The following is a 20897-nucleotide window of genomic DNA, read 5'->3' on the forward strand; positions in this document are numbered from 1 at the left end:
CCCAATGATTCTTGGATCAGAGTTTTTTTTTGTTTTGTTTTTTTTTTAAAGTTTTTATTTATTTGGGCGCCTGGGTGGCTCAGATGGTTGAGCGTCTGCCTTCGGCTCAGGTCATGATCCCAGGGTCCTGGGATCGAGTCCCGCATCGGGCTCTCTGCTCCTTGGGAGCCTGCTTCTCCCTCTGCCTCTCTCTCTCTCTGTCTCTCATGAATAAAGAAATAAAATCTTTAAAAAAAAAAAAGATTTTATTTATTTATTTGAGAGCGAGAGAATGAGAGACAGAGAGCATGAGCAGGGAGCCCGATGCGGGACTCGATCCCGGGACTCCAGGATCATGACCTGAGCCGAAGGCAGTCGCTTAACCAACTGAGCCACCCAGGCGCCCCTCTTGGATCAGAGTTTTAAAATTAGGGACATATATATACAATAGAACCATAACAAATTCTTTATTGTGAATGAAAACAGTATTGATGAAAAAGGTAACTTTACCTTTACCTTTTACCTAATGTTAATAATTTTTGCCATATGAAGACCAAAGAGCTCTTCCTGCTACTGATAAAGAGAAACTTCTCTTTCAAAACTATATATGCCATCTTAGAACAAAGCAGAACCCCATGATATTTTCTGAAACTACATTTTGCTCTGTTTAATCATCATTTAAAATTTCTCACAATTTTGGAAAGAAAGCTTCATTTTCTGGGTGGGGGGGAACAACAGAAATTTAACTACATATTCTTAAACTTTACCCAAACTTTCTTTATATTGATTTATTTATATTTCCCCAAGTTTTAGCTTTTTTTGAAATTGAGTAAGAATAGTAATAGAGAAAAAAAATTCTCAGGTAGCTTGATTTACAGACTTCTACTTTTGTGCCTCCACTTATGCATTCCTCCATTCATTTATCTTTCCAGGAGCACTTGTGGAGCACCAACCATGTAGCTCAAAGCACTGATGAAAAAGCACTGTAAAAGATGGTGCGTAAGTAATACATTTTTAGAGTTTACTTTTTAGTGGAGAATGAAAAATATAATTAAATAATGTAATTTCAGAGAGTTTCAAGAGCTATGTATAAAAAAAGCAGAGTAATGGGATAGAGAGTCACTAGGGTATGGAATAACTTCCTCAGGGGAAGGGTCAAGTGTATCTCTTTGAGGCAGGGATCTACGTGCATTGTTATGGAATCAAACACGTGAAGACCAGGAACTAGAGAAGATGACAGAAAAGTACAAAAATCCTGTGGTGGGGACAGGCTTGGCCTGTTCAGCTAATACACTAAGTAAGTAAGGGAGAAGGAGACACTATGAAGGAAAGAAGGCAGGGGCAGAAGTTAATTATGAAGAACTCTGAAGCCAGAAAGGAGTCTGGATAATTTTTCTAAACTTAACGGGAAATTGCTGGAGAGTCCTGAGTAGGAAAGTGATAGGACATAATTTTGCATGAAATAAAAATCACTTTTTCTGCTCTCTGATGAGTTAGAAGGAGTTGAAAAAGAGAGGCAGATTCAGGCTATTTTAGTAGTTCAGGGGAAAATGATGGTGGATTAAATGTGATGAGGAGAAAAGCAGAGAAGTGTGTGGATTCATTCCATATTTTGGAGGAAATGCAGATAGATTTTCTCTGGTGAGGCTGAGCAAATATGTTAAAAGTGGTGAAATAGGGGCGCTTGGGTGGCTCAGTTGGTTAAGCGACTGCCTTCGGCTCAGGTCATGATCCTGGAGTCCTGGGATCAAGTCCCGCATCGGGCTCCCTGCTTGGCAGGGAGTCTGCTTCTCCCTCTGACCCTCCTCCTTCTCATGCTCTCTGTCTCTCATTCTCTCTCTCTCAAATAAATAAATAAAATCTTTAAAAAAAAAAAGAAATTAAAAAAAAAAAGTGGTGAAATAAGAAATACCTAGGGAAGAAAAACTTTGAGGAGGGAAATCAAAGTTCTGTTTAGGACACATGAAGTTTGAGGTAGAAATAACAAACTGGCTATTGGATGTTTGGGTCTGTAGCTCAGAAGAAAATTAGATCACAAGATATAAGCTTGGTATTTTTCAACTCATAGACTATACTTAAAGCCTAGAAATCCTAAGAACCAACTAAAACTAACAGAGATGAGGCTCTCAAATCTCAATCATCTGTCTTCTTCTCACCACCCTCCCCTCTTTTTCTCCCACCCCAACCAACACACCCAGTGTTAGGTGATGAAGAGTTGCATGTCTGAATGTTATACAATGCCAGTAAAACAAGCACACTTCCTATTCTCTAAACTGGAATTCTTCTTATTTATTTGACCTCTTCCTTTCTCAATTGCTAGGGGTCTCCCCTGATAAGTTATTCTGTATATTCTCAAATAAGGGTACTGAGCTTGATTTGAACATGTTTTTAGCTTTGATGCCAATAACGGCTGCCAATTGCTCCAACCCATGCTTTTGTACAAAAGTCAACGATTTCAACATTAGTGTTGATAGTTCCTTCAAAATCTGACCATACTAAATTATTTGTCTTTTTCATGAAATTTCCTCTGTGATTTTTCTCATGTCATTCCCTTTGCCTAAAATGTTCTACTTCCCTTTCTACATATTCACATCCTAGTCACCTTCAAGCCCTAGTTCAAAGGCTACTTTTTTTTTTTCTCCCACAAGGCCTGTCATGTTGTCTCAACTAAAAGTAGTTTTTCCTCCTCTGGATACCTGTAACACTTAAGAGCACACCTTTATTTGTAAGTAAGGCATCCTGCCAGATACTCTATTTATTTAGATGCCTCTGTGGTTGGGAAAGCTGAAATATGTTGCCACACCTACAACTTGATTCTGCATGGGTTCCCACCTATTGCCTTGTGATGAATTAACCTGCTTTTTGAATAGAGATGACAGTGTCTCTACCATTTGACATTATCCTAGTCACAATTGACTACACCTCTATTAGACACTTGACTCACTGGAGACAGTGCACTGTTTTGTTAGACAGTGACTTGCTGTGACTGCTTTAGCCAAACAGTCATGATGGTGTTTGTCTGAACATCTCATTAGATTCTTTCAGGAATCTGAGCTATGAGATACAGTTATTTATTCAGTTGGAAACAGGAGCAAAAATTTTTAAAAATCAGAAAGCAATGATAAGATGGTTGGGTCTAGAAGGAGTATTGTCATGAGTGACTCATTTTTTTCAAAGTCGAACAGAACCACTGCTTGTTAAAATATGAAGTGATTTCAGAAGCAAATAAGAATCAACTTAGTTATGCAATGGTAGGGGATGGAACAGCTATGTCTCTTGAAAAGTGACAAGACAAACCAGTCTGGGGAGTCATTGAATCCTTCCATGCAACAACTATGTGTATATCCTGGAAGGTCACCTAGAGAATTGGCTGTCCTGAGAATCTAATGAGCTGTTTTCTGCCTATCAAGTGTGTTTTTACTATGAACACATTACTTATGGTGGCTTGATTGAGTTGCTGGGCTACCCATCCTACTCAACTATATATATTCTACCTGGAGGCCTGAATCTTGTTTATCTTTGTAGCAATTCCATTCCTGAGCAGTGGCTTTTACGTAGAGCATTCCCCTAAAACAGCAATTTAATAAGAATGCACAAAATAGCTTGAATTATTTCACATGATTAATGACTATCCATAGAGCAATGCCCTTCTTACTCCAACCACATGGAAATTAATTAGAAAAACATTTTCAAAAATCTTGCCTTTTATCTAGTAATTTCTTTGGAGAGTCAGAACTTTGAGGGTTCACTGGGCTTGACTGTAAACTCTGAATAGGTTACCTAAATATACATATTAGTTTGCTACCATCATATTCCCAGTAAAATCCAATTTTCTTTATTTAAAAAAAGATATTTGGGGGTGCCTGGGTGGCTCAGTTGGTTAAACGACTGTCTTCGGCTCAGGTATTCATCTTGGAGTCCCAGAATTGAGTCCCATGGCCGGCTCCCTGCTCAGCAGGGAGTCTGTTTCTTCCTCTGACCCTCCCCTTCATGCTCTCTCTCATTCTCTCAAATAAATAAATAAAATCTTAAAAAAATAAAATAAAAAAGATATTCATATTAATTCATTAGCCTTTTTGTATTTGTTTCTTATTTAATCCTTCTAACAATCTTGAGGGATCAGAATAATTTTCTTCTACTTCCAGATCAAACTCTGGGATAATAAGAGTCCACTGTTTGGGACTGCACTTCACTTGAGGAACAGAGTCAGCCATGCTTGTCTTCGGCATGGCATGTGGATAGAATGCACAGAGCAGAATTCCTGGCCCTCTTATTTTATTTTTCTTTGTATCTTACTTTATGATTTTTAAAAAATGCTTCTTTGGGGCACCTGGGTGGCTCAGTCGTTAAGTGTCTGCCTTCAGCTCAGGTCATGATCCCAGGATCCTGGGATCGAGCCCCACATCGGGCTCCCTGCTCAGAGGGAAGCCTGCTTCTCCCTCTCCTACTCCCCCTGCTTGTATTCCCTCTGTCGCTGTGTCTCTCTCTGTCAAATAAATAAATAAAATCTTAAAAAAAGAAAATATGTTTCTTTGGCTCATTCTCTTTTTTCCCCAACTTCATTCTTTTTTTCAGCCTTGTACTCCATCTGCAAATACAGGAGGCAATGAATCTACTACTCTTTTTAATCAATCCTTCTAATCCAGTCCCAGCCAGGCAGAGGTTAAAGAGGCTAGTCCCACTTCTGGGCCTGTCACAGCCCAGATGTCACAACCTCACCTGCACAGAGAGTAAAACACCTGCTAGTGAAATAGGCTTTCAGGGAGAACACACCTGGTCTCACCTGCCAAAATGTACCACTAACACCAGAAGTGAATACAATCCGCAGTGCCCAATACCAGAGTGCCCTCACTCCAAGGAAACAATTTATTAACTCAGAATAATTGCTGTTTCATTCTGCATTCATCCTGTCAGCAAGGCAATTAGTGCTTCACAAGCCTCAATTTATGCCTCCTGTAGGTTTACCATTTTCAAGTAGATTGACATGCTCTTACTTTGAAATTAAAAAAAAAAAAATCAACCCAAGCTAAAAAAATCCAAATTTTACATTTCACACATTTAATTTTGATTGTGTTAAGAAGGCATGTATACAGGGCGCCTGGGTGGCTCAGTCGTTAAGCGTCTACCTTCGGCTCAGGTCATGATCCCAGGGTCCTGGGATCCAGCCCCGCATCGGGCTCCCTGCTCCACGGGAAGCCTGCTTCTCCCTCTCCCACTCCCCCTGCTTGTGTTCCCTCTCTCGCTGTGGTTCTCTCTGTCAAATACATAAATAAAATCTTAAAAAAAAAAAAAAAAGAAGGCATGTATACATACACACTTGTTCTTAGGAAAGCCACCTAACTTTTCTGTGCTGCAATGTTATATAAAACTAATAATTTAAGTTTTACTTTCTTCAGAGGTTCATGGTTAGGATCAAATGAAATTAGGTAAATTCCTTTATAAAGAGATAAAAGATATGCTCATGATATCTTTTAATAGTAATACCTTGTGATGGAAAGTGCCATTTTACCCTCAATTTAGCTTTTGAAATTTTGTAAATTGTGTTCTGTCTATTTTATTAGGCAGCTATAACTTTAAAGCTAAAACTTTTATAAAAAATTGATTGTTTTCATGGAATCATGGAATCCAGGATCTTCTAGTCACCTATGTGTCTAAGGTTAAATAGTTAAATAAATGACTATGACTACTCAGTGGTTAATCTTTACACAGTTTCAGGTTTCATGCCTGAAATAAGCAAATTACACACGAGTTCAAAGTTTAGAACCTGGCAAAGCAAATTTTAAAGTACAGAGCTTTTCAGTGAGAAAGAAAATGTTATTTAATACACATGCACAGAGCAGTATTCTTTAAATGTGTCATTGTTCACTGTCACAACTGTATATTTCATGTCAAGGATTATATGAAGTACATGCTGAGAATCACATTAATAAGATCAACACATTTGCTCTAATGTTTCTACCTAAAAAACACCCCACCCTCCTCAAAATAAAAGCAGAAAAGAAAAAACTTTTTTTAGCTATGAAATAAAAGTGTATTAACTCTCCATTCTTAGGCAAATATTTCATAAAATGAAAGGGGAAGCAACCCGGCTCATGAAATAGACATTTTCACTTCTCCAAATAAATATTGAATATGACTAACAGCACCATAAGACAACTAGAATTACCAGAAAACATAGGACCTAATACTTATTTAAAGATCTGAATTTTTATCTAATCGAGCCATTTAAACTCAAGTAACTACAAAATTAACTTCAATTAGTCAAATGTAATCATCTTTCACTAAATGAATTGCATAGTACTATTGACAGCAATACATTGGTAAAGATCTCTATTTAACCCAACGTTTTAAAGTGTGAGCACTTGCACATTAGAGGATTGTGCCATTTCTATGAAGATAATTTGGAGAAACAGAAAGAGAAGAAATTGGCAAAAGAAACCTCTAAAGCATTTTAACAAGGATTCTAACAGAGAGAATTTTCCTTTGGAAAAATCACTAACTATGTATTTGTGTACAGAGTGTATTATCAGCGTCTCTGTGCTTACCAGCTAGGATTCCGACGATGGGGTCCACAGCTCCCAGTCTCCTATTAAAACAAAAAAAGAATTGAAAGGAAAAATCTCTCAAGATTTCCTTGAAAACTTACAGGTCAGAACTCAGGGTGAGAAATGCAGAGCACTTCTGCTCAGACTCCACCCGGTGGGGAATTTGTGAGCTAACTTTAGTTCCTCCCCTCTTTCTAAACTGATAGTGAATCTCCAGTCACTGACAAACATCTAAGCAAAATGCTGCTCTTATTCTCTATTTCAAACAGGTTGGGCTCCTTCAGTGCGCTGTCCCCTTAGCAGCGAAGTAAAATAACCAGTCAGAGAAAGACAGATACCATATGATCTCACTCATATGTGCAATCTAAGAAACAAAACAAATAAGGGCCCCTGGGTGGTTCTGTCAGTTAAGTGTCTGACTCTTGATTTCGGCTCTTGTGTTGGGCTCTGCACTGGGCAGAGAGCCATCTTAAGATTCTCTCTCCCTCTGCTTCTGACCCCCCAACCTGCCCCCCACCCCATCGAATGCACACTCTCTATCTCTAAAAATGAAAAAAAGGAAAAAGGAAGAAAAAAAGGAGACAAACCAAAAACAGTATTTTTTTTCCCCACACCCAGTATGGAGCTCAGCACAGGGCTTGAACTCTCAACCCTGAGATCAAGACCTGAGCAGAGTTCAAGAGTTGGACACTTAATGACTGAGCCACGCAGGTGCCCCCAAAACACTCTTTTTTTTTTTTATTCTTATGTTAATCCCCAACCCCCAAAACACTCTTAACTGTAGAGAACAAACTGATGGTTAGCAGAGGGGGGGTGGGGAAGGGCATGGGTGGAATAAGTGAAGGGGATTAAGAGTACAGTTACCATGATGAACACTGAGTAATGCATAGAATTGTTGAATCACTATATTGTACACCTGAAACTGAGATAACACTGTATGTTAACTATACTGAGATTAAAATTTTTAAAAATGAAAAAACAATAAAGATAGAGTCTGGGCCTGAATAATTGAATCTATTTTGTATGCATGCCTATGCCTTTTTGAGCATCCAAAACATACCAGGTAAAGCATTATTTAATCATCTCTATCATGTGTTCACTGTATAACTCAGGACAATTCACCTAACCCCCTTTGAAGCTCAGTATCCCATCTATCAAATGGACCTAAAATTGCCTTTCTCACAAAATTACTAAAATATAAAGCAATGCATGTAGAAAGCTAGAATACCAAGACATCTAAGTCAGTAAGTGACACATTCTTTTCCCCCAAAATTAATCAGACAAAAATTGTTACCCTCCAGTCTCCAAAAGAGGGGTATAAGACACATGAAATTAATTTAATACAAGTAACTGAACAAAGAAAAGAAAATATATTTCATTTCATCAATCCTACTTTTACAATAATCCTACAAAGTGAGTAGTGTATCCTTATTAAGTTGAGAGTAAAACTTTGAATCCGGTCTGGGTGTCTCAAAATTTGCTCTTTTTTTTTTTTTCTGTTTTATTTATTTCTTGGGCTGTAAGAACTTTGGAAGATCTGACTGATTCCAATATCCAGGAAGTGAGCCTGGCCTGGAGTATGTGTCATTTTTGATGAAGAATCACACTCCTTTAACTACTGACTGTGGATACAGAGATAGAAATAGAGCTACAGATTGACCTATCAAGGTCTTATTTGCACATTGGTATTTCTAAAATCTTCTGATAGTAGTGTTAGAAACCATTCCAACAAAATACTAATCTGCCCTATGATAAGATCCCCTGCCCTTCCCCACAGGGGAAAGTGGTCTTGCCTGAAACAATCTTTTCTTTTGCTAGTAACTTTCTGGCCCCATCCTCCTTCCAATAAAAACTCCATTTTGTATAACCCCTAAAACTCCCCTCTACTTGCTAGATGACATGCTGCCCAATTCATGAATCTGTTAATAAATCTAATCAGATCTTCAAATTTACTCTGTTGAATTTTGCCTTTTTAACTCCACTGTTAAAGAACTTAGAGCTCTAAGCTATATTCCTATTACTTATGTTTTGTAAATCTCTTTTAATTTGTTTCCTTCTGCTAAAAAGCAAAATTCAACTAAGTAAATTTTAAAGATCTTACTGGCTTTACTCAACAGTTCATGAATCGGGCAGCACCCAACCTAGCAGAGAGAAAGGAGCTCCTAGGAGCTGTACAAAATGAAAGACTCACAGGAAGAAGGATGTTGGAACAAAGATGTTATACTAGATTTAAAAAGCAGATTAGTTATGACAGATGACAGGGTCACTTTCCCTTAGGGCATGGCATGGGTTTTCAGGTGGATTACCTTATTACTGCTGATCAGATAATTCTGGATGGAGTGGATTAAGATTCCATGGGGGGGGGCAAAACTATAATTAATATAATCAAGTCTCCATTTGGCTTAGCATAAGGGACTACATTATGGGTCTATTATCTTGTTTTTAACACTTCATTCAGTAAAAAAGAAAAATATTATTAAGCATATTCTTTGCATCAGGCACAAAGCTAAATGCCAGGGATATTCTACCCAAAAAATAAAAAGGAATTGTGAAATATCAAGCCGTGAAGGGAGTGATAAAAACAAGGTCCACTGAAGGGCCAGCTGTGGAGGGAAAAGAGAATAGATTGAGCTTCCATTTCTTCTTTTTTTGGAAAGAAGAAGAAGAAATAATGTTGTTGTTAGGATAAACTGTTGTATTAATTTGGTTGTCTATAAATTTCCATATATATCATCTTGCCTACAACATGATAAATATCTAAAAGGTAGAGACTTTGATTTTACCCTCCTTAGCACCTTGTCCATAAAATATCTGTTAAATTAGTTACTTTTAAAAAAAATGATTCCGTTTCTTCCATCAAAATTGATGATTAGGGATACAAGGGGAAGTTCTTTTCTTCCTAGGGGTGAGTAAAGAACAGGTGGGGCTAGGTAGGAAGAAGTAGATAGGGGGCTCCATGATCAGGGTCACAAAAATCCCAAAAATATGGAAATGTAAGGAAACCAGAGATAAGGGAACAAACCAGACCACCCTACCCTAGGCATGTGGGGGGAGTGTCTTTTTTATGATAATCACCTGCACCCAACAAAGAATAATCAGACCCTAAAAAAGAAGTAAGCCATTAAAGATGTAATCACCAGTCCTTACTCCAGCCAAGACATCACAAGAATGATAAGGCCACAAGCTCCCTGGTCAGTTCTAAATGAAAGACTGTCAGTGGAGGCCCACATTGGCAACTCTGTAGGGACCCCTCTCACTCCTGAGAGCTTTCTGTCTGTATCCTTGCTTAATAAACTTCTATCGCTTTACTCACTCTTCTTTGTCCTCGAGATTCATTCTTGGACTCTGTGAGACAAGAAGCTTGCTCTCCCGCTTCAGAGGTAATCCTTAAATTTTCCATATTTTTCAGGACTTATTTACCATGGCCAAATCAGTGCCAGGCAAATAGTAGACTTCAATGGGTGTTTGCTGTTATTATTTACCAAATTAAATTCAGTGCAGCAAATTGTTTCTGTAAGAATCTTAGGCTACACATCCAACTATAACACTCTAATGCTAAATGATTCATGAGTAGAAATGGGTGATGAGACTGAACACAGAGCTGCTCGGTGGCCAATCCAGGTCTTATATTAAAGTGTTCTGAGAAGTGAAAGAAAACCTCAACCTCAGGGAGCAAGTTGGGGAAGAACTGGTAAAAAGCTGCATTCACAAATTTGGGCGTTGAAGGATAGCAGAATGCGCCCTTCCAAAATATGACTGCAGGAATTCAGAACTTGCCACCACAACATATGTCGCTGTGGTATATCAATTATCTTGAGCTGTAGGAATTTAAACAGCAAGGTCAGGGAGAGGATCTCTCTGAACTCCCCTATCTGCCTGAAGACAGATCCTTCAAAAGGAATTCAGTTATCAATCCCCTCCCTGGGAGTTTCCTCAACGACAGGAGATTGACTCTTGTCACAGGGAGGGGACTAGAAGTCAATACCACACCCAGACCAACTTTGTCACTAACTATCATATCTCTTACCTATACTTCTAAGGGCCCATTCATCCTTCCTAATAGTCATTTACTCCCCTTTAAGAGGCCCACATCTCTCTTCCCCTTTCCCGTTTAAGATGGTATTTAAGTCTGAATCTAAGCCACCTATGGGAGTTACTCATTTTTCCCTGGGTACCTCCCATGTATACATGAGGTATTCACATTCATAAACTTGTTTTTCTCTTGTTAAGCTGTCCTTTATTATAGGGGTCCCACCTATGAACTCAGAAGGATAGAGGAATTTTTTTTCCTTCCCTACAGTATGCAGAAACTTTCTAATTACTCTATTTTGTAAATTAAATAACAATGTTTTAGGACTTCAATCATCACTTCTGTAGAGGGAGATTTAATTTGAGTCCTTATTGGGACTCTCCTTTCCTGGATGTTTTAAGCACAACAAAATACCCTAAAATGAATCTATTAGCTTCCTTCTCTCTTATCTCTTCTGCCTCTCTCCTTTTCCCTACCCCACCGCCCTGCCCACCCAAACACTCTTTCCCCTTCCTCTTGAGGGTAACCAATATAACGTAACAATCTTTTTTAAAAGCCACGTCAGGATGTTCTCACCAAGCAATTTTTATTCTGAAGCCAAAGAAGGCAGAATCTTATTTATATGGGTAGAGAAAAATGTAAAGAACAGAACACACACACACTTAAAATTTTCCTCTGCTCTTTCCCCTTCCTTTCTCCCCTATTCCTCCCTTCCCTACCTTTACCTCTCCTCTCCCCCTTCCTTTTGCCTTCATTTGCCTTCCCTCCCCCTTCTCATTCCTTCCCCCCTTCTCTCCTGTTACAGGATTTCTTTTCCTTTGGTGGTTCTTGGTCATACCACTTCAAAGAATGAACAGGTAGACCAGACAGGGTGGTGGGCAGCAAAGCAAGGTTTATTGAGTGATAGTAAAGCAAAGTTTATTGAGCGACTGTACAAAGCTCCCAAACAGGGAGAGGACCCGAGAGCATTGACGATTTGGTACTAGGGTTTTTATGGGCTTGTTGGCAGGCTGTTTTAATCTGATTAGCCCTCCATCCAAGGCCAGGTCATCTGATCAGGTTTTTGTCACCCGGGAAAGGATGGAGGGTCCTTCCAGGGTGGTGTAAAATCCTTTTAAGGGTGGTTTCCTCTTGGGCGGGGGTGGGGGGGTAGGGGGGGTGTCCCTGACTGCTTTTCTTCCAACTATCCTTTTTTTTTTTTTTTAAGATTTTGTTTATTTGACAGAGAGAGGGAACACAAGCAGGGGGAGAGGGAGAAGAGGCTTCCTGCCTGCCCCCTCTCCCTCCCCACCCCAAACAGGGAACCCAATGCCAGGCTCCATCCCAGAACCCTGGGATCATGACCTGAGCCAAAGGCAGACGCTTAACAACTGAGCCACCCAGGCGCCCCTCTTCCAACTATCCTTCATCACTCCTCTCTCCCCTTTCCCTCTCCCCTTGCTTTCCCTCTATCTCCCCCTCCCTCTCCTTCTCATTTCTCCCTCCCCTCATCCCCTGCCTAACTTCTGTAGCAAGGAAAGCAAAACAAATTAATGTGCCAATTAATCACTAGGCTATATTCAAACACTCTATTTTTTCCTTTCTGTGAGGTATATATTCTATTAGAAAAATTTCCCAGTAAGGGGCAGGGACTTTCTCAACCCCTATACATAGTATTTTCAGTTTTTCTGAGAAAAATATAAGAGCTTATTATATAAACAAATGCCATTTTGCCAGTTGGTGATTAAAATTCATTTAGAAACTAAAATTCTTGTAACCCAATCACTTTTTCCTACATCAGAATTTCTCCTTCATTGTTAAATTCACAGAGGTATTTAAGGCAATCTACATGTGTCCCAGCAAGGGAATTTTAATAGTTCTCCCTTAATATGTGTTTGCATGTCAGTTTGCCCAAATGTCTGATTGTTTACATGAAGAACTGCAATTAACAAATTCATTTTTTCTCTGTATTTAAATAAGAAGCAGATTATAAGAATCAGAGCTAGGTACAAAGAGTTTTCACACCCATATATACAGGCTTGCTAGTGGGTTATTTGATACTGTATGTAGCTAGATTGAAGATTTATCAATTTACCATATTTTATTGATTTAATATTTTTCATTTTTATTTTGAAATAATTTCATTCCTATAGATAAGTTGCAAAATACTACAAAGAATTTTGTATATCCTTTACCAAGTTTCACCAATTTCACATTGTGACACATTTGTTTTTTTTCTCTCTCATAAACATACCCACACACTCCCAATACTCATATGTGTGTGTCTTTTCTTGAACCATTTAAGACTAAATTGAAATATCATATCCCTTATCCCTAAAACTTCCTAAATGTGACTTCAAAAGAACAAGGATATTCATCTACATAACCTCACTATAGTTATCAATATCTGGAAATTCAACATTAATACTATTATCTAATAAACAAACCTTATTCAATTTTTTTTCCAGTTGGGCATAATAATGTCTCTTATAACTGTCTCTTGAAGTGTAGCATCAAATCCAAGATTATGCAGTGAATTTAACTGCCTTGTCTCTCAGTTTTTGCCTGTCCTTATATCTTTTTTTCATTTTTTGTGTTTGTGTGGGATAAAAACACCTAACATAAAATTTATTATCTTAACCTATTTTAAGTGTACAGTTCAGTAATGTTAAGTATATTCACATTGTTGTTGAACCATTCTCTTAAAACTTTTTCATCTTATAATCTTTAAACTATATACTAATTTAACAACACCCCTTTCCGACTTCCCCAAACACCTGACCATCACTGTTCTACTTTCTCTTATGAATTTGACTATTTAGATACCTCATATAGAGGAATCATATAGTATTCTTTTCTTTGACTGGCTTATTTTATGTAGCATAATGTCCTCAAGGTTCATCTATGTTGTAACATGTGACAGGATTTCCTTTTTTTGTATGGCTGAGTAATATTCTATTGTATGTCTACATCATATTTTGTTTATCCATTCATCTACTGATGGATATTGGGTTGTTTCCACTTTTCGACTATTGTGAATATGCTATTATAAATGTGGTGTGCAAATAATATCTCTTCAAGACTCTGCTTTCAATTCTTTTGGATATATACCCAGAAATGCAATTGTTGGATCATATGATAGCTCTATTCCTAATTTCTTGAGGAACCTCCATTTTTATGTGCATTTTTCTAATAATTAGTGATATTGAGCATCTTTCCATGTGCATGTTATTGTCTTTGTCATATAAAACACTATTACTTTTGAAGTGCAGAGAATAGTCATGCTATAGAATATTCCTCAATTTAAGATTATCTGCTGTTTCCACATGATTTGACCTAGGTTCTGAATTTTTGGCAAGAATGCTTCATTAGTGACATTAAGACTTTCTCAGGGAATCTCATTAGGAAGAACACGAGGCCAGTTTTTTCCATCATTGGGGATGATAATTTTGGTGCTCAAACTGTCCCAATTAGCCAGTGGGAGCTCCTTCAACCTGGTTCTGATGTCCTTTTGACATGTCACCACCATTTTGTTTTTGAGCACTTGCTTACTTTCTAGCACAAGATGTTCCAGGCTAATCTTGGATTTTTCCAGCATCAGCCTTGCAATCAGCCATTCCTCTATGGGGCTTTGGTTCTTTTTAGGGAGGACAATTAAGAAACCAAATCTGGTCTCTAGATAAGCTTATTGCTACCAGGTATCAATGCCTCCAGGCACATAGTACTGAAAAAGTTATTTAGATTAGTTCTGGCTTTTCCCCATTCAGGGTGGTTTTATTATATCTATAATACCCAGTTCAATTTATTGTTTTGGTTTGTTTTAAATTTTAGGATTTGCTCAATTCTTACTGATTTAATTTTAATTTTTAATGCTTAAAATTCTATTTTTAACACTTTAATATTTAATTTTAATAATTGAAAATACTATTTTAATATCTAAATATACAAATAGATGTACATAAATATATTTACATACATACATATGTATATATAATAAATATGTGTATATGTTTATGTATAGAAGTATATGTATCTTCAACACAAGAGAATGCTTACCTTATTCCTTAAATATGAAGTGATCTACCCAGTTTTTCAAAGGACAAACACCTGAAGTGTTTCAACTGGACCCTACCATTTCCCTCTGGATGAGGCAAGGAAAGTGGAACTAGTGACCAGAAAATGATTTGACATCTTTAAGAGATTAAGGCAAATTTTTGCCCTCTCAATACTTTGAGCACAGAGGAAAAAAAAAAGGTCAAACAACACTGCAAATTTACACTCAAACAGCTCATTCCGTAAAGTTAGTATAGCTAAGCTGGGATGGGACAGACAGAAAGCAAAATTTGTTCACCGTTTTTAAAATGGAAGCTATGTTAAGATTCTTGCAGGTAGAAAGTGATGGGCACATAGAAAAAATGATGCAAGGGACAAAGAAGCCTGGTGATTGTGTCTGTTACTGTCCTGCATTGTAAATATTTTTGTACCTAAATGCCAGCTAAAATTCTTGTGTCCATGTTACACTTGGTGGAAATAAAATACTAGAGTTGGTGTTTAGCACAGTATGATTTGATAGGGTAAAGAGACAGTCTCAAGTGGAGTGAGATAGTCTATAAAATGAAATCAACTTATAGAAGTAAGAACTCAGGAAGAGGTGATTAAGTATATCCTTCTTATCCCACCACACACACACACATACTCTTGGAGCAAGGGAAGGCATTAGGAGGATGAATCTCCTCAGGTATCATTGACATTTAAAAGAAGGTGGTAAATGGGTTGACATCTCGGTGGCTTTTCAGGATGTTTAGATTTTATCTCAGGTTGTACACTTGAACCCCGCTGCTTTTGGCTCTTAATGAACTCTTATAGAACTCCAATTTGACTTCCTGCTTTAGTGTGAATTGGGGGAGGAGGAAGTAAAAAAAAGGAGAAGTATGAATTTTACTTTATATATATTCTACTTCAAATCAAATGTGATTCTGCTTTGAGAAATCATAGAAGAAATATTCAGGTCTAAGTTTTTGAAAAAATATGCAGAATGGTGCTACTCTTTGCTTTGGGTACTAGGGAGAATAAAATCAACTTTTTGCTCTACCTCTACTGTCCTTGTGGGACCTTTGGTTTGCATCATTGGATTCTAACTTCCTTCTGTATTTATTGTACAATAATTTATCCACTGCATCAATCAGTTTACTTATTTATTTTTCAGTCTATGTGTGGCCTATTGCATTTTAACACGTACTATAAATTCCTCAACACTGGTTAAATGGTAATGGATAAACAGATAGATAGATACATAATTGTAATTCTTGCTCCCATACAAATTCCTCCTCTCTCACTTTGGCTGGCTCTTAACTGCTGTTCTATAATCCACTTACTCCATTACCTGTTGACTCAATATTGTATTCTCTCGAACATTTGTTTAAAATATTCAGCTTCATGATCCTTCATTTTAAGAAGACTTCAAAAAACTTTTGAAAAAGTCAGATCTTCATAGCCTTCCCTATGTTGATCAGAGCACCCCCAAGCTATTCTACATGACAAGACGGCTTTATGGTCTAGGTGTTTGTTGTGGGATCCAAGCCAGTCAGGGAGTAGTTTGTAGAGTAGCTACATCTCTTATCCAGTTTACATAGGACCTACTTCCAATAGGACAGTTTATATATTGTCTGACTTCTAACTTTCAATTATCTGACACAGAACAAAGATAATTCCTTGTAATTATTACTAATGGCTAATTCACCCCCTATAAGACCCCTGTATCTTTACTGTGGTTGCAAGAATGAACTTTTGGACTCACTGCCCTAACACAGGATGAATGCAATAGCAGGTTAATGTTTTACTAACACCATAGGTAGCTAAGTAGGAGACCCTAAAATTCAAATAAAAAGGCACTAATACAGAACAAAAATCATCAGCAGGAAGAAATATGAAGGAGAAATTGTTTCCTAATTTCCTTTTATCTGTGTGACTATGAAAATCACAGAATCATCATCCTATTGGTGCTTTACAGAAAGCATGAAGCCCTCACTTTGACCAACTACTATCTATTCATTCCTTCCATCCCATTTCCCCCATCACTGCCTGTCATGACTTACAAAGGGCTCTTTATGACTTGGCCTGTGTCTACTTGGGATTCTCATTTTGGCCCTTTTTCCCCATGTGTGTTAGAGTCTAGCCATGTTAAACTTACTATGAAAATTTGCCCCAAATCTCTCATCCACCTCTGTGTTTTCCCTTATATAGTTACTTTCTTCTGTTTGAAATGTTCTTTTCTTTCTTGATTGTACTTTCCCAAAAATTGCCTCAAGTTTTCCTCTTAAATTCTGTGGCCTTCATTTACACTCCAGTCAGATTTTGTCTGTTTTATAATGCTTCCCATGATATTTTATTTAACTGAATGATTATGTTCCCAGAAAATTAAAGTCTTCTGTAGCTCAGAAACATAACAGGTACCCAGGAGGTCTAGAGAATTTATCTACTCAGGGTGGTCCAATCCTTTTAGTTGTTGTTGGAGCAATAAACCAGCATGGCTTAGAGTGTAGGTCCAGTAGACAAAGGTTTTTGTGTTGTGAGATGATTTAGCTAGATCTTATTGTGTGTAAACCCAATTGTTGCACTTTCCTCCACACTGACTGTGACTTCTTATGACAATATTGATCTATGTACTCCCTCTTCCTCTTATGTTTCTTTCCAATACTTAGAGTGGAAAGGAGTTTAGAGATTGCTCCTCAGTCTATCAGGTTGTCCAGAATTACATATAGTGATTCAGTGAGCAATATAGCTCACTGAATTACATTAAGAGGTCAGCTCAGTTTGGAAAGCTTGAACATATGCACAATCCCTAAGTCTATAATACTTTGTAATTTACTTGATTAATTGAAATTTACTGATTAATGTCATTAAAGTAAATAGCTGGTCTGAAAGCTTTCAAGAAAAGTAGTTATTTCATATTTACAAGCGATCTATTAGATTTCCAGAGAACATGATTATAATTAAATTATTCAAAGTATTCTGAAAGTACATCCTGTGGAATTAGGAAGAGGTAATGATGATTTTGCTTAGGAAAGTCAAAGAAGGTCCCAGAGGAGAGTCTATACACACATGAAGCCACACCCTTTCTCCCTCGCCTGTGGCTGTCTCTGCTAATGGAATTCACATTGTACTGTTTTCCTCTGTGCCTGTATGTGATCTTTCATCCACTTAACAGAGTACTCTAGGAACTAATTTGAAAGGATGAAGTATTTTTTTTTTTAAAGATTTTATTTATTTATTTGACAGAGAGAGACACAGCGAGAGAGGGAACACAAGCAGAGGGAGTGGGAGAGGGAGAAGCAGGCTTCCCGCAGAGCAGGGAGCCCGATGCGGGGCTGGATCCCAGTACCCTGGGATCATGACCTGAGCCGAAGGCAGACGCTTAACGACTGAGCCACCCAGGTGCCCCAGGATGAAGTATTTTTATCAATCTAGGCTGAACATACACAATTTAGGACAGCATGCATCTTATACTGATCTGATTTAGATAAGTGAGTAGAAAATGCTCCCCAGAACTCCTTGCTGGTAAGGAATCTGGCCAAGAACAGAGGTATTGATTGAAAAGGCCAAGAAAGGACACGAGGGTGGGAATTTATCAAACACTAGCAGTTTACTTTAATGATCATTTCCTGAGAACTTCTGAAATATTTTCAATGTTTAGAGGATTTGTTTAGTAACTAAAAGGAAAAGTTTCTACTAAGAGAAAACTTTACGCTCATATAAGAGCATTCCAATTGACCTACTGTTTTCCATATCTATCTCTGTTTGCCAATATCTATAATACAAATTTTAGAAAACATATTTTGCCTCATGACTTCATGAATGATTCTATTTCCTATCAAGACATTCTCGTGTATTGTATTCTTTCTCTTCTAGGTTTATTCTTCTTCATAAAGAAATCAAATACAACTTAGACTTTGTATTTCATGATACCTTTTTCAAAATATTTTGACATGTTGGATGATAAATCACACACTAGGGGCAAGAGTCATGGTGATGAAAGTGTTGCAGTTTTGAAAATACAAATATATGGATTCAATGGGTAAAACTGTGCCCAAATGAAGAGAGTGTGGGCCCCTCCATCATCAGCAGGTGAGGTGCTTGCTGCAGAAAGGCAGGTCAGCTTTAAGGGCAGAGTCTGCTTCTCACACAGGCTGGAGTGCCAGACTAATGTGAGTTCAAGTGCAGAGTAATGGCTTCTGATTTCCCAGCTGCATCTACTACATCTGTCACTATAGTGTACATTCTAAACATTTTATTTATTTATTTGACAGAGAGATAGAGAGAGAGCACAAGTAAGCAGAGCAGCAGGCAGAGGGAGAAGCAGACTCCCCGCCGAGCGGGGAGCCTGATGTGGGGCTCGATCCCAGGACCCTGGGATCATGACCTGAGCCGAAGGCAGACGCTTAACCAACTGAGCCACCCAGGCGCCCCTATAGTGTACATTTTAAACTTCCTGTGCCTAGCTTGAGACTTTGGTCTTGGATTAAATATAATACAGAAGAAATCATTCAATTTAAGTATAGATTAAAATTAAATTCAAATCTAAGTTTATATGTGTATCTAGAACAACAAAAGTATTAGCTTAATTTGAAAAAGCTTGATAGAGGGGCTCCTGGGTGGCTCAGTTGGTTAAGCGACTGCCTTTGGCTCAGGTCATGATCCCGGAGTCCCAGGATCGAGTCCCGCATCGGGCTCCCTGCTCAGCAGGGAGTCTGCTTCTCCCTGTGACCCTCCCCCCTCTCATGCTCTCTCTCTCTATCTCATTCTCTCTCTCAAATAAATAAATAAAATCTTAAAAAAAAGAAAAAGCTTAATAGATAACTAGTATGCACTGAATTCTTGCCAAATGTCAAATGCTGTACTAGTGTTTTACATGTATTTCTCATTTAATCTTTAGAGAAGAAAAAAAGGAGCTATAGGTACTGTTACTGTTTCTACTTTATAAAAGAGGGAATTGAAGTAGAGGTATAATAGATTCAGCTAAAAGGAAAGTAAACAAACTATAAAGATTAATATCAAGGATATTTAAGGAATTCCTCAATAAAAAAGATAGAAAGCACAATAAAAAAATGGGCAAGGGATTAAAATATGTAATTCACAAAAGGAAAACCTGAACAGTCCATACATTTTTTTTTTAATATTTTATTTATTTTTCAACAGAGAGAGAGACAGCGAGAGAGGGAACACAAGCAGGCAGAGTGGGAGAGGGAGAAGCAGGCTTCCCGCTGAGCAGGGAGCCCGATGTGGGACTTGATCCCAGGACTCTGGGATCATGACCTGAGCTGAAGGCAGACGCTTAACGACTGAGTCACCCAGGTGCCCCCAGTCCATACATTTTCAAAGAGATATATAAACACTTTAGGAATCAGAGAAGTGCACATTGAAGTCATGCTAACATACCTTTACACAGCAATCATGTTGATAGAAATTAAAATTTTCAGATGGTGTCCACAGTTGGAGGGAATGAGGAAAAGTAGAAATTCCTGGATATTTTGGTTTAGTAAAGCTAATAAAGAGAACTTTCTGCAATTTATTAAAATTAAACAGAGATATACTCTATGAATCAGCAATTCCATTCCTGGGGATAGATCTGTATTGTTTTTCGCAGTTCAGATACTTGAACTAACTCACCAGACCCAAAAAATATACCCACTTGAGGCTTTTATTTAGCGAATGCAGGCAAGCATCAGAGATCTCAGAGATATCCACAGTATGAACTCCTGTGGGCCTAATCTCTGTGCCCTGGGAATGGGCTGATTCTCTGACTTGAGCTGCCAAGATCTGCCTGAGGAATTTTATCTTTGGGAGAGCTCCCTCCAAAAGTTCTCAGTAGCTTGGTAAGTAGTCGAGTCAGTCTCATCCAAATGGTTAGGCCAGTGGCAAATTATCAGTAAAGAAGCTAACCTTGCATGTTGTCAGGGGAGTTTCAATCACTATTCCATTGTCCTTACCTTGGCTGAGTCAAAAACCAGACATCCAAGCATCGCTAGGGGTAAAGATACATTTCTCCCCATCCAGCTGAAAAGTAGGTCTATTTCTTGTAGAAATGCTCCTACATTGACAGAAAGAAAGGTGTGAGGATGTCCATCTCCAGGATGCTTTGCAGGGCAAGGATTTAAGAATCCTGTCAGGGCGCCTGGGTGGCTCAGTTGGTTAAGCGACTGCCTTCGGCTCAGGTCATGATCCTGGAGTCCCGGGATCGAGTCCCGCATCGGGCTCCCTGCTCGGCAGGGAGTCTGCTTCTCCCTCTGACCCTCCTCCCTCTCATGTTCTCTGTCTCTCATTCTCTCTGTCTCAAATAAATAAATAAAATCTTTAAAAAAAAAAAA

At 38.2% G+C, this 20897-nt stretch overlaps 1 protein-coding gene across 2 annotated transcripts in view; it reads right to left on the reverse strand.

Moving 5' to 3' along the window:
• KYNU (kynureninase) overlaps nucleotides 1-20695 on the reverse strand; it is a 130194-nt gene extending 109499 nt beyond the window's left edge. Inside the window, exons 1-2 of one of the 2 annotated variants that reach the window (XM_081814530.1) lie at nucleotides 20520-20695; nucleotides 6525-6565 (exon numbers count right to left, since the gene is read on the reverse strand). The gene's annotated coding sequence lies outside the window, so the exon portion shown is untranslated. Of the gene's footprint in view, nucleotides 1-6524; nucleotides 6822-20519 lie in introns of those variants that run through there. The other variant, XM_006735842.3, reaches the window with a different exon arrangement.
• Between the last annotated feature and the right edge of the window lie 202 nt (nucleotides 20696-20897).

This window comes from Leptonychotes weddellii, chromosome 3, assembly GCF_054177405.1.
Source record: "Leptonychotes weddellii isolate Sample4059 chromosome 3, ASM5417740v2, whole genome shotgun sequence".
NCBI lineage: Eukaryota > Metazoa > Chordata > Mammalia > Carnivora > Phocidae > Leptonychotes > Leptonychotes weddellii.